The 18,109-nt window shown below is 38.8% G+C and overlaps 1 pseudogene; it reads right to left on the bottom strand.

Annotated features, from left to right (window-relative positions):
* Positions 1–3,657: 3,657 nt before the first annotated feature.
* Positions 3,658–3,725, bottom strand: LOC138848064 (U6 spliceosomal RNA; annotated as a pseudogene).
* Between the last annotated feature and the right edge of the window lie 14,384 nt (positions 3,726–18,109).

An 18,109-nucleotide genomic window follows, 5' to 3' on the forward strand; every position in this document is an offset into this window, starting at 1 on the left:
GGATACCAGCACCACAGGTGGAGAATTAACCAAGTGAGCCACGGCGCTGGCCCCCGATAAATTTACTCTTAACAAAATATCAAAATATCTTATTTAGTATAAAGTTAGTAGTGAAAAGAGACTACCTTGTTGAACACAGAAATTTGAGATTATATTTCTTGGTATTAATTTGCATCTTAAGGCTTATTGCCTAGTTTATTTCAATATTTCAATCTAATATTACTAATAATATCTTGTACTTAGTGGTTCACTGTGTGCCAGACAATATTCTTTTGATTTTTTAAAAGATTTATTTATTTATTTATTTGGAAGTCCGAGTTACACAGATAGTGAACAAGAGGAAGAGAGAGAGTTCCTCCATCTGCTTTTTCATTCCCCAGATGACCTAAAAGGTCAGAGATATGCCAATCTGAAACCAGGAGCCAGGACCTCTTCAGGGTCTCCCATGCAGATTCAGGGGCCCAAGGACTTGGGCCAACTTCCTACTGCTCTCCCAGGCTATAGCAGACAGCTGAATGGAAAATGGAGCAGCCTGGACTTGAACCGGCCTCCATATGGGATGCCCCCACTGCATGCAGTGGCTTTACTAGCTACACCACAGCACTGGCCTCAAGACAATGCTCTAAAATGATGCATTAATTATTCCCAAATATTGAAAAGTGGCATGGTACACATTTGAATGTGTTGTTTTGTACTAGTTGTAGAAAGAGTTTAAAATATATTTAGATTTAAAAATGTAAGCTTTGATCTAAAGGTTTACTTTCCCTTAAGGTGCCTGTTTGGAAACTGAGAGATCATTGAAGTCTCAAGATAGAGTACAACTGATCTTATCCAAGCCTCCTTTATCACATGAGGATGCTAAATGCCAAGCCCAGAGAAGTAAAGTGAATTGTTCAAGGTCACATAGGTAAGTTGTGGCAGGGATAATTCTGTATTAGCATTAGGTATCCTGATACATAGGCCACTGTTCTGTCAATTTTGTACTCCTTCTGGAGTTAAAGATTCTAAGTTGTGGAAAATTGAATTTGGAAATTTAGTGGTTGCTATGTTGTTATGGTGAGAAATTTCTGTGTATAGCTATGAGTTGCTTAAATTTTATTCAATATATTTTTCTAGTATGTTTGCTATTTATTTGAAATGTATAACAAATAGCTTCATCTATTTGCCAAAAGAATTTTTTAAAGATTTATTTATATTATTTGAAAGTCAGAATTACACAGAGAGAGAAGGAGAGGCAGAGAGAGTGGTCTTCCATTCACTGGTTCACTCCACAGTTGGCCTCCATGGCTGCAGCTGTGCTGACTGGAAGGCAGGAACCAGGAGCCTCTTCCTGGTCTCCTATGCAGTTGCAGGGGCCCAAGGACTTGTACCATTTTATAGTGTTTCCCAGGCCATAGCAGAGAGCTGGATAGGAAGTGGAGCAGCCAGGTCTTGAACTGATGCCCCTATGGAATACCAGCACTGCAGGTGGCAGCCTCACCCACTATGCCACAGTGCCAGCCCTTGCCAAAAGAATTTATAGAAGCTATTCCATATATACACTTAACAATTATTTAGTTACTTGACATGAACTATCCCTGCATATTTGAAATTTTTGAATGGTATCACTTGGGTTTTAAGAATGTTATATTTTAGGTCTCTTAATATTTTTAGTGATGATGTTTTAAAGGCCCTTCCTGTTTTATGAAAAATGATAAGGATTTTGTTTTACAATGGCCATAGTATTACTACTTAAAGCAATAGATTAAATAAAACTTTTAAACAAAGTCATTTAATACTAAATTCTAACACACTGGTATATTTTAAAGTGAGAAACTGGATTTCTTTCAGATATTCTAAAGAAGAATGATAATCAAAATTGAAGACATCTACAGTTTTTAATCACTTGTTTTAAATATTGGTCATAATGGTCCAATTTTGAGTTTAATTTTAATTAGCTTTTAAATGATTCAATATGTTTTATAGAAAAAATTCGGAGAACATAATTATATACTCAACCTCCCTCCCTTCTTTTTCCTTCTTTGTCATTTTTTTTAGCTTATGAAATGACATTTTCAGTTTACATTACATTAAAAAGGGTTGTTGAATCAAGGGACAAGTTTAACAGGCAAAAAGCAAAAAGATCGTAATTTAGAGGGAATACAGACAATGGCTCTAAACAATATTTGAATATCACATCTAAACAATATTTGAATAAATTGATAAATATTTTAATTTCTCCTACTAAAATGCTCAAAGTCTTTAATTATTTATCAAATATTAGTGCAAAATTATGGATTTAAATGATCCCAAAAAGTGATGAATTTTTGTGTAATAAAGTCCAATTTTTGTCAAGGCTTTTTGACAGTCTCACAGAAAACTTATGTTTGTGAATGGGAAGAATAATACCAAAATATCCATACTACCAAAAGCAATTTGCAAATTCAATGCAATCCCAATCAACATACCAACGATGTTCTCAGAGCTAGAAAAAATGATGCTAAAATTCACATAGAAACATGAGAGATGCTTAACATCTAAAGCAATATTATAAAGCAAAAAAAAGCTGGAGACATCACACCATATTTTAAGACATATTACAGGGGTCAGCACTATGACAAAGCAGGTAAAGTCACCGTCTGCAGTGCCGGCATCTCATATGGGTGCCAGTATGTTTCCCAGCTGCTCCACTTCTTATACCCCTCTCTGGTATAGCCTGAGAAAAAAGTAGAAAATGGCCAAAGTCTTTGGGCCCCTGCACCTGCATAGAGACCTGGAAGAAGCTCCTGACACTTGGATTCAGATCAACAGAGCTCCGGCCATTGTGGCCATTTGGGGAGTAAACCAGTGGATGGAAGACCTCTCTCTCTCTCTGCCTCTACCTCTCTGTAACTCTGCCTTTCAAATAAATATACTGCAAAAAAAAAAAAAGAAGAAGTGTTAGCACTGATATAATAACAGACACATAGTTCAATGGAAAAGACTTGGTAGCATAGAAATAAACCCAAATTTCTACCAGCAACTCATATTTAACAAAGGAACTAAAATGAACTGGAGAAAGAAGAATCTCTTTCACAAGTGGTGCAGAGGAACTTGATTATCCATATGTAGAAGCCTGAAAAGAGACTCCAACATCTCTTACACTATGTGAAAGTGAACTCACAGTGAATTAAAATGTAATCATAAGACCCAAACCCAAGTAAACATAGGGAAACTCTAAATATTGTCAACACACAATAGCTTTTGGGTAAGATTCCAATAGCAATAGTCACAAAAATAAAAACAGAGACATTTGAGTATATCCAACTAAGATACTTCTTCACAACAAAGTAAACATCAGAGTGTAGATACAATGAACAGATGGCAGGAAAAATTAAAACTCTGAATGTTTACAGATTTCCAGAACATTTACATGAATTGGAAAAACTCCAAAAAATACAGTGAAGAAACAGGCAAGGATCTGAATAGACATTTCTCAGAAGAAATGTACATGGTCAAAACATGTGAATATGCCCGATGTCACTAGCCATTATGTAAATATAAATCAGAACACCATATCAGTCTCCAACACCTGTGGGAGAATACAACACTCAGGTGTTTGTGTGTGCAGCAAGTGGGTTTAGAGGACCCTGTTCACCTCTGGAGAGCAGAGCCTACAGGGAGGTAAAGAAACCTTACTGCGCAGGGGCATGCTAATCTTCTCTGTATCATTCCAATTTTAGTATATGTGCTGCCGAAGCGAGCACATGTGCTGCCGAAGCGAGAAAGAGATGAAAAGAATTTATCTCAGCTAGCCACTAATATTCAAGAAACAAGGTCTTCAGGAAAGCCAACTCAACTGACATTTTCATGTCATTGTTAAATAAAGGAAAAATTATCTAGGTTCAGCAATACGTAGTTTATAAGAGAAAGACTACAGAGTAATTTCCTTGGCATAGAAATAACTTTGTTTTTTTTTTTTTTTTTTTTTTTTTTTTTTTTTTTTTTTTATCCATGAGGGCTTGCTATCACCACCACACACCCACATCCCATATACAAATGCCTGGCTTGAGTGGTAGCTTCTCTGCTTTGAGGCAAGTTTCTGCTAGTGTGCACCCTGGGAGGAGACGGAGGATGGCAGAAGTGCTTGGGTCCCTGCACCCAAATGGGACATCCAGAATGAATTCCCAGTTCCTGGTTTTGGCTTGGTCAAGCTTTGGCTATTGCAAGTGTCTGGGGAGTGAAGCAGTGGTTCCCTCTTCCTGTCACTCTGCCTTTCAAATCAATAACTGTTGTTGGTAATGACTAATAATGATATTCACTGATTGTCAAATTTTGAATCTATTAATTATAGACAATTTCTCTTTGTATTTTTAAACTTTCATAATGTTCTGTAGCCAATTTCATCACTAGAAATAAAAACTTTTCCTCAAAAAAAAAAAAAAGAAACCTTACTGCTTTCCTAATGTGCTTATTAAGTTCTTGACCAGCGCCTGTTAGTCTTGCCACAAACTTTCTAGTCTTACTACTTTCCTTCTTCTTCTTCTTCTCTGTGACTTGTAAAATAGTATACATTCTATATACTGTGGATACTTTTGATTTATTTTATTCCTTCGGTCTCCTATGAAGTTCCTCCACAAAAGCACAGCCCTCAAAATATTCATTCATTTATGCAGTCTGCAGATTTCATGAGCTACTAAATTCCAAGTAGTATGTTAAAGGCAAGATCTGGGCCTAAGAGAAAAGTGGTCTAAATTCTGTGCCTAGAAGAGGATTTGGGACATAGTAGAACTTCAGTGAAGTGCTATGTGAATGACATGCACTCATTAAATGAGTAATCTAAAGCATACACTTCATTTAAGCAACACAGCAGCCCTACTCACCTCAGGTAGAGCAATTGAGAGGAATAATGTGAACAAAAATAAGACATCAATAAGTTGAATAATAACAGAGAAAAAAACAAAATGAGATAGATGCCAACATTACTGAGCTATTTTTGAGGAATTAAATTGATAGAGGGGCTGGCATTGTGGCCAAGTGGGGAAAGCTGCAATCTGTGAGGCCAGCATAACATCTGAGTTCCACTTTGAGTTTAGGAATCTCCACTTCCAATTTAGCTCACTGCTAAACACCTGGGAAACCAGCAGAAGATGGACGAAGGACTCAGGTCCTTGCCACTCATGTGGGAGACTTGGATGAAGCTCCTGACTCCAGCATGCCCCAGGCTCAACTGTTGAAACTCTCTGGGGTGTGAGCCAGCAGATGAAAGCTATCTATGTCTTTCCCTCTCTCTCTAAATCCACCTTTCAAATAATAAAGATTTAATAAACAAATTAACTGATTTCAAAATACACAAAAACATGAACAATACTATATCATTTTTATGCCAAACTGATAAAAAATAACAAATGCTAGAGAGCACATGGGAAAAGAAAACCACCATATATGGTAGGTGAAAACACAAGTTAGTACAGATGTTATGCAGAACAGTATGGTCATTCCTTAAAAAGGATAAAAATTGGGGCTGGCGCTGTTGTGCAGTGAGTTAAAGCCCTGGCCTGAAGGGCCAGCATCCCATTTGGGTGCCAGTTCTAGTTCCAGCTGCTCTTCTTCCAATACAGCTCTCTGCTATCTCCTGGGATAGCAGTAGAAGATGGCCCAAGTCCTTGGGCCCATGCACCCATGAGGGAGACCCAGAGGAAGCTCCTGTCTCCAGGTTTCAGAATGGCATAACTCTGGCCTTTGTAGTCATCTGTAGAGCGAACCAGCTAATGGAGGACCTCTCTGTGTCTCTACCTCTATTGTAACTCTTTCAAATAAATAACAAAAATTAAACTAAGATAAAAATTGACCTACCATGTGAGAGTTATCTTGCTCTTGGCTATATAGAATAAGGAAATTTTATTAGAAGGAAAGGAGGAGAGCATATCAAAGATACAGCAATTTTCCCATAACACAGCCACTATAACACAGTTCACTGCAGCCAGGATGTGAAACCAATCTAGCTGTCCATCAGTGAAAAACAATGGACAGGGCAACCTCTTTTAGATACAAAAAAAGAACAAAATATTATTAAATTAATTGAAATAAGCCAGAAGCAGGAACACAAATGTCACCTGGTCCTTGTCACATGTGGAAGTGAAAGAAAATAATGGATCTGAACACAGAACTGTGATTACTAGAGGCTGAGAAGGGAAGCAGCTAGGGATAGAGGGGGATTGGATAATAGGTATCAAAAATCAAAGAGGCAGAAAGAACTTCTGGTGTTCCATAATATAATGAGATGACTACATTCAACCATATTAGGTTCTGTGTAAAGAACTGAAGGAGAGGAGCTGGTAGTCTCAAATCATGGAGAAGAATTAGAAACTGTAGTTGCTTGGGGGCCAGCATTGTGGCACAGTGGGCTAACACCCTGGCCTGAAGCACCAGCATCCCATGTGGGTACCAGTTCTAGTCCTGGCTGCTCCTCTTCTGATCCAACTCTCTGCTATGGCCTGGGAAAGCAGTAGAAGATGGCCCAAGTCCTTGGGTCCCTGCACCCAAGTGGGAGATCTGGAAGAAGCTCCTGGTTCCTGGAATCAGATTGGCAGAGCTCCGGCCATTGTGGCCATCTGGGGAGTGAACCGGCAGAGGAAGGCCTCTCTCTCTCTCTGCTGCTACTTCTCTCTGTAACTCTGTCTTTCAAATAAATAACTCTTTAAAAACTTAATAAAACTGTAGTTGCTTAGCTTGATCACTTTTTACTGCATAAATGTGTGCAAATATTGCACTACACCCTGTAATAATGCATGACTAGGACACATTAATCACAAATTATTTCAATGAAATTTTAAAAATTAGAAGCATTTCTTTATATTAACAATGAACTATTTGAAAATGAAATTAGAGAAACATTTCCATGCATAGCAGCATAAGAACCAGGAACCAATGTCTTCAATGTTATCAGTGATGAATCAGATTCACAGCCCCCAGCACTCAGTTTTTGCCATATACTTTACCATGGCAATTGTGGGCATATAGTAGTAAATCAATGGACAGGAATCCTTTGTCTCTAAATCTGCTAAATAAATAAACAAGGAATTCATCAAAGAAAAAGAGATATCAATTTGGATGCCAGGCACAAAAACACATGCACTTGAGCTATCCTCCAGTTTGTGATGCCAACAAATCTTTCAGACATGTTACATTTTCAGAGACTTTTCTGTAATCTTGCTAAGCTTTCTGGAAATCGGCCTTATAGCAAAGGGTTTCCCAATTCCATTACACTCATGATATTTCTTTTGTGTGATATATTAGTTTACCATCTAGAGATAATTTATGGTACAAAACTTTTCTATGCATGCATGTTTTCTCATTTGTGAGTCTATTCATGGGAATTGAAGACTGATTTATAACAGAAATACATTTTCCAAATTCATTGCATAGACTTTTGTTCCTTATGAATTCTCTGAAGTCTGTTGATGTCTAATTTCTGGCTAAAGGTTTTATTGTATTTACAGCATGCAAAGACTATCACCTTTTGTGAATTCTGTGTCTATACAAGCCTGAAATAAAGAAAATGTTTTTGCACAATCAGTATACGCCTAAGAAACCACCTGTGTCAATTCTCTGATGTACCATTGACTTCTGACTCTAATAATATTTATAAGCTTTCTCCTTTACATGAGTCTCTGTTGGATAGGATGTGATTTCCAGCAAAAGGTTTTGTCACAATACTTACATGAATTTTGGAGAAAAGCTCTTCCACATTCATTATATTGTTAAGGTCTCTCCCTTGTTCAAATTCCATGATGGATTATGAGGCATTACCTATGTGAAATGACTTTCTCACATTTATTTCATTCATTAGATATATATGTTGTGCATTCTGATATAAGGAGAGATTTGGGCAGAGCTTTCCAACACTCATTACACCCATAAGGTTTCTCTCCCACGTGAATTCCCTGTTGTCTTATGAGGTATGGCTTCTAATTAAAGGGATTTTACTTTCAAAGGAGTTTTTCCCTATATGAATTTGATGATGTACAATGAGGGCTGAATTATGGTAAAAGGCTCTGAGTCATTACATTCATAAAATTGCTCCCCATGAGAATTCTTTTATGTTTGATGAGGTCTGATTTGCACCACAAAGGCTATTCACATGTATTATATTCATGCATTTCTCCCCTTGGTGAATTCTCTAATATTTCATGAGATATAACTTGCACAAAAAGGTCAAGTAGAAAATTCCCTGTGTGGATACTCTGATATCTTATGAGTTATGAAGTACAGCAAAGAGGCTTTCCACCATCCTTCCATCCATAAAACCTACCTAAATTGAGCAACAAAGATATAGAAAACCTAAACACACACATAACCAGATGGAAATGATACCAGTAATAAAGACCATCACTACCAAGAAAACCCCAAAACTGGAAGGCTTCACTGCTGAATTCTAACAGACATTTAAAGCACTAACTGCAATTCTTCTCAAGTTATTCAAAACAATTGAGAGAGAGGCGATTCTCCCAAATTCTTTCTATGAAGCCAACATCACCTTCATTCCTAAACTTGAAAAAAGTGCAACAAAGAAAGTAATTATAGACCAATTTCCCTGATGAACATACATGCAAAGATCTGCAACAGAATTCTGGCCAATTGAATCCAACAATGCATCAGAAAGATCATCCACCCAGACCAAGTGGGATTTATCCTTGGTATGCAAGGATGGGACCAAAGGCTTTTCCACAGTCATTTCATTTATAAGCTTTCTCCATGGTGTGAAGGCTCTGATACTTTCTGAGGTTTGACTTCTCAGCAAAGGTTTTTCCACAGTCATTGCAATCATAAGGTTTCCCCCAGTACAAATTGTCTGATGCTTTGTGAGCTTTGATTTCTCAGCAAAGGCTTTTCCACAATGATTGCATTCATAAGGTTTCTCCCCTCTGTGAATTCTCTGATGATTTATGAGGTTTGCCTTCTGGCCAAAGGATTTTCCATAGTAATTGCATTCATAAGGTTTCTCACCTGTGTGAATTCTCTGATGATTTATGAGGTTTGCCTTCTGGCCAAAGGATTTTCCACAGTCATTACATTCAAAAGGTTTCTCACCTGTGTGAATTCTCTGATGATTTATGAGGTGTTTCTTCTGGCCAAAGAACTTCCCACAGTCATTAGATTTGTAAGATTTCAACCCTGTGTGAATTCTCTGATGTCTAATGAGATCTGACTTCTGGTGAGTGGTTTCCACACAATCATTACACACATGAGGGTTTTCCACAATATGAGTGCTGTGATGGAGGGTATTTAATACTGAATGAATTCCCACAAGGTTTACATGCATAGGATTTCTTCCCTATATTTGGTCTATGATTCAGTCTAACATGTGATTGGTAAATGACAGGTTCCACAGTCCCAATATACTTATAAATGTTCTCTCTTTTCAGGTGAATACAATCAGAATTCCACAGTCAGTCAGCTGGGAGGGGTGGATGAATCCGGAAACAGCTGGTTTCCTTGTACTAAAACAAGCGCCATATCACGAAGGACTCTTGCATTTCTTTTTCTTTTTTGCATTTTTCACATTTTCTTATTTATCATGGTTTGTAATAAATTTTCTGATGTGGGTTGTGGTTTTGAGGCTGGCTTAAGGAGTTCAGGGAACCAGAGGAATGGTCTTTTTCAATTAGGGCACAGCTGTTGTTTCTCTCCAATTCTGGCTTTCTGTAATTGCTTTGGGTGCCTCAGGCAATTTTTCATTTTGAGCGACTTTTTCCTAAATGCTTTGTTGGTCTGAGTTGGTTTTGCCTTTTTCCTTTTCAAATTGTGTATTCTGATGCAATACAAACAAGGGTTTAGAACGAGGATCCATCAGGAAATTGAAAAACAGAACATATTGGGTTTTCATGATTAGAAATCATAGGCAACATGACCAAGATGAGTTTTTGGGTTTTGGAAAATGACATAGAACCCTTCCACTGAGGGGCAGATATTAATTTCCTCCAAATCGAGAGTGAGTGCGATTTTCAGGTGAATTCAATCAGAATTCCACAGCCAGTCAGCTAGGAGGGGTGGATGAATCCGGGAACAGCTGGTTTCCTTGCAACTAAATCAAGCCCAATATCACAAAGGACTCTTGCATTTCTTTGGCTTCTTTCTCTTTTTTCTTTTTATCATGGTTTGTAATGAATTTTCTGATGTGAGCTTTGGTTTTGAGGCTGCAATATAGAGTTCAGTGCACAGGAGGAATGGTCTTTTTCAAACAGGGCATAGCTGTTGGCCTGCTTCAATTCTGGCTTGCTGTCATTGTTTTGGGTGCCTCAGCCGATTTGTGGTTTCTTGTGTGGCAATTTCCTAAATGTTTTCGGGTCTGAGTTGGCTTTGCCTTCTTCATTCCCAAATTCTGTATTCTGACGCAACACAAACAAGAGTTTGGACAGAGTAGCCATTATGAAATAAAAAACATTACAAATGGGCATTTGAAGAATATAAATCTACAGGTAACACGACCAAGGTGAGTTTTTGTGTTTTGGAAAATCAAATGGAACACTTTGGCTGAGGTGACAGATATTAATTGCCTCCAAACTGAGTTTCACTGTGATTTTCAGGTTAATTCAGTCAGAATTCCACAGGCAGTCAGCTGGAGGGGTGGATGAATCCGGGAACAGCCGGTTGCCTAGCGACTAAATCAAGCCCTATATCATTATGGATTCTTGCATTTCTTTGGCTTTTTTCTCTTTTTTCTTATTTATCATGGTTTGTAATGAATTTTCTGATGTGAGCTTTGGTTTTGAGGCTGGCGTATTGAGTTCAGGGCACAAGAGGAAGGTTCTTTTTCAATCAGGGCACAGCTGTTGGCTTGCTCCACTTCTGGCTTGCTGTCATTGTTTTGGGTGCCTCAGCTGATTTGTGGTTTCTTGTGTGGCAATTTCCTAAATGTTTTCGGGGTCTGAGTTGGTTTTGCCTTCTTCCTTCCCAAATTTTGTATTCTGATGCAATACAAGCAAGATTTTTTACAGAGTAGCCATTATGAAAGAAAAAAAAAGAAAACACAGCAAATTGACCTTTCAGGATTAGAAATCCATAGGCAACACAACCAAGGTGAGATTCTGTGTTTTGGAAAATGACATGGAACGCTTCTGCTGAGGTGACAGATTCTAATTCCCTCCAAATGGAGTGTGAGAGCGATTTTGAGGTGAATTCAATCAGAATTCCAAAGTCAGTCTGTGGAAGGGGGGGATGAATCTGGAAACTGCCAGTTTCTTTGTGTCTAAATCCTGCCAAATATCACAAAGGACTCTTGCATTTCTTTGGCTTTTTCACATTTCCCTTATTTATCATGGTTTGTAATGAATTTTCTGATGTGAGCTTTGGTTTTGAGGCTGGCATATTGAGTTCAGGGCACAAGAGGAAGGTTCTTTTTCAATCAGGGCACAGCTGTTGGCTTGCTCCAATTCTGGCTTGCTGTCATTGTTTTGGGTGCCTCAGCCGATTTGTGGTTTCTTGAGTGGCAATTTCCTAAATGCTTTCTGGGTCTGAGTCGGTTTTGCCTTCTTATTCCCAAATTTTGTATTCTGATGCAATACAAGCAAGATTTTGGAGAGTAGCCATTATGAAAGAAAAAAAAAAAAAACACAGCGCATTGCCCTTTCAGGATTAGAAATCTACAGGCAACACGACCAAGATGAGTTTCTGTGTTTTGGAAAATGACATAGAACGCTTCTGCTGAGGGGACAGATTCTAATTCCCTCCCAAATGAGTGTGAGTGTGATTTTGAGGTGAATTCAATCAGAATTCCAGAGTCAGTCTGTGGAAGGGGGGGATGAATCTGGAAACAGCCAGTTTCTTTGTGTCTAAATCCAGCCAAATATCAAAAAGGACTCTTGCATTTCTTTGGCTTTTTCACATTTCCCTTATTTATCATGGTTTGTAATGAATTTTCTGATGTGAGCTTTGGTTTTGAGGCTGCAATATAGAGTTCAGGGCACCAGAGGAATGGTCTTTTTCAAACAGGGCACAGCTGTTGGTGTGCTCCAATTCTGGCTATTGTCTTTGTTTTGGGTGCCTCAGCTGAAATTTGGTTTCTTGAGTTTCACTGCGATTGTCAGGTTAATTCAGTCAGAATTCCACAGGCAGTCAGCTTTAGTGGTGGATGAATCTGGGAACAGCCGGTTTCCTTGCAACTAAATCAAACCCAATATCCTTATGGATTCTTAGATTTATTTGTCTTTTTTCTCTTTTTTCTTATTTATCATGGTTTGTAATGAATTTTCTGATGTGAGCTTTGGTTGAGGCTGCAATATCGAGTTCAGGGCACAAGAGGATGGTTCTTTTTCAATCAGGGCACAGCTGTTGGCTTGCTCCACTTCTGGATTGCTGTCATTGTTTTGAGTGCCTCAGCCGATTTGTGGTTTCTTGTGTGGCAATTTCCCAAATGTTTTCAGGGTCTGAGTTGGCTTTGCCTTCTTCCTTCCCAAATTTTGTATTCTGATGCAATTTAAAGAAGACTTTGTACAGAATAGCCATTATGAAAGAAAAAACACAACAAATAGGCGTTTGAAGCTTAGAAATCTACAGGTAACATGACCAAGGTGAGTTTTTGTGTTTATGAAAATAAAATGGAACACTTTGGCTGAGGTGACAGATATTAATTGCCTCCAAACTGAGTTTCACTGTGATTTTCAGGTTAATTCAGTCAGAATTCCACAGGCAGTCAGCTGGAGGGGTGGATGAATCCTGGAACAGCCGGTTTCCTAGCGACTAAATCAAGCCCTATATCATTATGGATTCTTGCATTTCTTTGGCTTTTTTCTATTTTTCTTATTTATCATGGTTTGTAATGAATTTTCTGATGTGAGCTTTGGTTTTGAGGCTGGCATATTGAGTTCAGGGCACAAGAGGAAGGTTCTTTTTCAATCAGGGCACAGCTGTTGGCTTGCTCCAATTCTGGCTTGCTGTCATTGTTTTGGATGCCTCAGCCGATTTCTGGTTTCTTGAGTGCCAATTTCCTAAATGTTTTCTGGGTCTGAGTCGGCTTTGCCTTCTTATTCCCAAATTTTGTATTCTGATGCAATGCAAAGAAGAATTTGTACAGAATAGCCATTATGAAATCAAAAACACAAAAAATAGGTGTTTGAAGCTTAGAAATCTACAGGTAACATGACCAAGGTGAGTTTTTGTGTTTATGAAAATAAAATGGAACACTTTGGCTGAGGTGACAGATATTAATTGCCTCCAAACTGAGTTTCACTGTGATTTTCAGGTTAATTCAGTCAGAATTCCACAGGCAGTCAGCTGGAGGGGTGGATGAATCCGGGAACAGCCGGTTTCCTAGCGACTAAATCAAGCCCTATATCATCATGGATTCTTGCATTTTTTTGGCTTTTTTCTCTTTTTTCTTATTTATCATGGTTTGTAATGAATTTTCTGATGTGAGCTTTGGTTTTGAGGCTGGCATATTGAGTTCAGGGCACAAGAGGAAGGTTGTTTTTCAATCAGGGCACAGCTGTTGGCTTGCTCCACTTCTGGCTTGCTGTCATTGTTTTGGGTGCCTCAGCCGATTTGTGGTTTCTTGTGTGGCAATTTACTAAATGTTTTCGGGGTCTGAGTTGGTTTTGCCTTCTTATTCCCAAATTTTGTATTCTGATGCAATACAAGCAACATTTTGGACAGAGTAGCCATTATGAAAGAAAAAAAAAAAAAAACACAGCAAATTGACCTTTCAGGATTAGAAATCCATAGGCAACACAACCAAGGTGAGATTCTGTGTTTTGGAAAATGACATGGAACGCTTCTGCTGAGGGGACTGATTCTAATTCCCTCCAAATGGAGTGTGAGTGCGATTTTGAGGTGAATTCAACCAGAATTCCAAAGTCAGTCTGTGGAAGGGGGGGGTGTATCTGGAAACAGCCAGTTTCTTTGTGTCTAAATCCTGCCAAATATCACAAAGGACTCTTGCATTTCTTTGGCTTTTTCACATTTCCCTTATTTATCATGGTTTGTAATGAATTTTCTGATGTGAGCTTTGGTTTTGAGGCTGGCATATTGAGTTCAGGGCACAAGAGGAAGGTTCTTTTTCAATCAGGGCACAGCTGTTGGCTTGCTCCAATTCTGGCTTGCTGTCATTGTTTTGGGTGCCTCAGCCGATTTGTGGTTTCTTGAGTGGCAATTTCCTAAATGCTTTCTGGGTCTGAGTCGGTTTTGCCTTCTTATTCCCAAATTTTGTATTCTGATGCAATACAAGCAAGATTTTGGAGAGTAGCCATTATGAAAGAAAAAAAAAAAAAAACACAGCGCATTGCCCTTTCAGGATTAGAAATCTACAGGCAACACAACCAAGATGAGTTTCTGTGTTTTGGAAAGTGACATGGAACGCTTCTGCTGAGGGGACAGATTCTAATTCCCTCCAAATGGAGTGTGAGAGCGATTTTGAGGTGAATTCAATCAGAATTCCAAAGTCAGTCTGTGGAAGGGGGGGATGTATCTGGAAACAGCCAGTTTCTTTGTGTCTAAATCCAGCCAAATATCACAAAGGACTGTTGCATTTCTTTGGCTTTTTCACATTTCCCTTATTTATCATGGTTTGTAATGAATTTTCTGATGTGAGCTTTGGTTTTGAGACTGCAATATAGAGTTCATGGCACCGGAGGAATGGTCTTTTTCAAACAGGGCACAGCTGTTGGTGTGCTCCAATTCTGGCTATTGTCTTTGTTTTGGGTGCCTCAGCTGAAATTTGGTTTCTTGATTTTCACTGGGATTGTCAGGTTAATTCAGTCAGAATTCCACAGGCAGTCAGCTTTAGTGGTGGATGAATCTGGGAACAGCCGGTTTCCTTGCAACTAAATCAAACCCAATATCATTATGGATTCTTGCATTTCTTTGGCTTTTTTCTCTTTTTTCTTATTTATCATGGTTTGTAATGAATTTTCTGATGTGAGCTTTGGTTTTAAAGCTGGCATATTGAGTTCAGGGCACAAGAGGATGGTTCTTTTTCAATCAGGGCACAGCTGTTGGCTTGCTCCAATTCTGGCTTGCTGTCATTGTTTTGAGTGCCTCAGCCGATTTGTGGTTTCTTGTGTGGCAATTTCCCAAATGTTTTCAGGGTCTGAGTTGGCTTTGCCTTCTTCCTTCCCAAATTTTGTATTCTGATGCAATGCAAAGAAGAGTTTGTACAGAATAGCCATTATGAAATAAAAAAAAAACACAACAAATAAGCGTTTGAAGCTTAGAAATCTACAGGTAACATGACCAAGGTGAGTTTTTGTGTTTATGAAAATAAAATGGAACACTTTGGCTGAGGTGACAGATATTAATTGCCTCCAAACTGAGTTTCACTGTGATTTTCAGGTTAATTCAGTCAGAATTCCACAGGTTGTCAGCTGGAGGGGTGGATCAATCTGGGAACAGCCGGTTTCCTAGCGACTAAATCAAGCCCTATATCATTATGGATTCTTGCATTTTTTGGCTTTTTTCCCTTTTTTCTTATTTATCATGGTTTGTAATGAATTTTCTGATGTGAGCTTTGGTTTTGAGGCTGGCATATTGAGTTCAGGGCACAAGAGGAAGGTTCTTTTTCAATCAGGGCACAGCTGTTGGCTTGCTCCACTTCTGGCTTGCTGTCATTGTTTTGGGTGCCTCAGCTGATTTGTGGTTTCTTGTGTGGCAATTTCCTAAATGTTTTCGGGGTCTGAGTTGGTTTTGCCTTCTTATTCCCAAATTTTGTATTCTGATGCAATACAAGCAAGATTTTGGACAGAGTAGCCATTATGAAAGAAAAAAAAAAAAAACACAGCAAATTGACCTTTCAGGATTAGAAATCCATAGGCAACACAACCAAGGTGAGATTCTGTGTTTTGGAAAATGCCATGGAACGCTTCTGCTGAGGGGACAGATTCTAATTCCCTCCAAATGGAGTGTGAGTGCGATTTTGAGGTGAATTCAATCAGAATTCCAAAGTCAATCTGTGGAAGGGGGGGATGTATCTGGAAACAGCCAGTTTCTTTGTGTCTAAATCCTGCCAAATATCACAAAGGACTCTTGCATTTCTTTGGCTTTTTCACATTTCCCTTATTTATCATGGTTTGTAATGAATTTTCTGATGTGAGCTTTGGTTTTGAGGCTGGCATATTGAGTTCAGGGCACAAGAGGAAGGTTCTTTTTCAATCAGGGCACAGCTGTTGGCTTGCTCCAATTCTGGCTTGCTGTCATTGTTTTGGGTGCCTCAGCCGATTTGTGGTTTCTTGAGTGGCAATTTCCTAAATGCTTTCTGGGTCTGAGTCGGTTTTGCCTTCTTATTCCCAAATTTTGTATTCTGATGCAATACAAGCAAGATTTTGGAGAGTAGCCATTATGAAAGAAAAAAAAAAAAAAACACAGCGCATTGCCCTTTCAGGATTAGAAATCTATAGGCAACACAACCAAGATGAGTTTCTGTGTTTTGGAAAATGACATAGAACGCTTCTGCTGAGGGGACAGATTCTAATTCCCTCCCAATTGAGTGTGAGTGCGATTTTGAGGTGAATTCAATCAGAATTCCAAAGTCAATCTGTGGAAGGGGGGGATGTATCTGGAAACAGCCAGTTTCTTTGTGTCTAAATCCAGCCAAATATCACAAAGGACTGTTGCATTTCTTTAGCTTTTTCACATTTCCCTTATTTATCATGGTTTGTAATGAATTTTCTGATGTGAGCTTTGGTTTTGAGACTGCAATATAGAGTTCATGGCACCGGAGGAATGGTCTTTTTCAAACAGGGCACAGCTGTTGGTGTGCTCCAATTCTGGCTATTGTCTTTGTTTTGGGTGCCTCAGCTGAAATTTGGTTTCTTGATTTTCACTGGGATTGTCAGGTTAATTCAGTCAGAATTCCACAGGCAGTCAGCTTTAGTGGTGGATGAATCTGGGAACAGCCGGTTTCCTTGCAACTAAATCAAACCCAATATCATTATGGATTCTTGCATTTCTTTGGCTTTTTTCTCTTTTTTCTTATTTATCATGGTTTGTAATGAATTTTCTGATGTGAGCTTTGGTTTTAAAGCTGGCATATTGAGTTCAGGGCACAAGAGGATGGTTCTTTTTCAATCAGGGCACAGCTGTTGGCTTGCTCCAATTCTGGCTTGCTGTCATTGTTTTGAGTGCCTCAGCCGATTTGTGGTTTCTTGTGTGGCAATTTCCCAAATGTTTTCAGGGTCTGTGTTGGCTTTGCCTTCTTCCTTCCCAAATTTTGTATTCTGATGCAATGCAAAGAAGAGTTTGTACAGAATAGCCATTATGAAATAAAAAAAACACAACAAATAAGCGTTTGAAGCTTAGAAATCTACAGGTAACATGACCAAGGTGAGTTTTTGTGTTTATGAAAATAAAATGGAACACTTTGGCTGAGGTGACAGATATTAATTGCCTCCAAACTGAGTTTCACTGTGATTTTCAGGTTAATTCAGTCAGAATTCCACAGGTTGTCAGCTGGAGGGGTGGATCAATCTGGGAACAGCCGGTTTCCTAGCGACTAAATCAAGCCCTATATCATTATGGATTCTTGCATTTTTTGGCTTTTTTCCCTTTTTTCTTATTTATCATGGTTTGTAATGAATTTTCTGATGTGAGCTTTGGTTTTGAGGCTGGCATATTGAGTTCAGGGCACAAGAGGAAGGTTCTTTTTCAATCAGGGCACAGCTGTTGGCTTGCTCCACTTCTGGCTTGCTGTCATTGTTTTGGGTGCCTCAGCTGATTTGTGGTTTCTTGTGTGGCAATTTCCTAAATGTTTTCGGGGTCTGAGTTGGTTTTGCCTTCTTATTCCCAAATTTTGTATTCTGATGCAATACAAGCAAGATTTTGGACAGAGTAGCCATTATGAAAGAAAAAAAAAAAACACAGCAAATTGACCTTTCAGGATTAGAAATCCATAGGCAACACAACCAAGGTGAGATTCTGTGTTTTGGAAAATGCCATGGAACGCTTCTGCTGAGGGGACAGATTCTAATTCCCTCCAAATGGAGTGTGAGTGCGATTTTGAGGTGAATTCAATCAGAATTCCAAAGTCAATCTGTGGAAGGGGGGGATGTATCTGGAAACAGCCAGTTTCTTTGTGTCTAAATCCTGCCAAATATCACAAAGGACTCTTGCATTTCTTTGGCTTTTTCACATTTCCCTTATTTATCATGGTTTGTAATGAATT

The sequence above is a fragment of the Oryctolagus cuniculus genome, unplaced genomic scaffold (assembly GCF_964237555.1).
Source record: "Oryctolagus cuniculus unplaced genomic scaffold, mOryCun1.1 SCAFFOLD_51, whole genome shotgun sequence".
NCBI lineage: Eukaryota > Metazoa > Chordata > Mammalia > Lagomorpha > Leporidae > Oryctolagus > Oryctolagus cuniculus.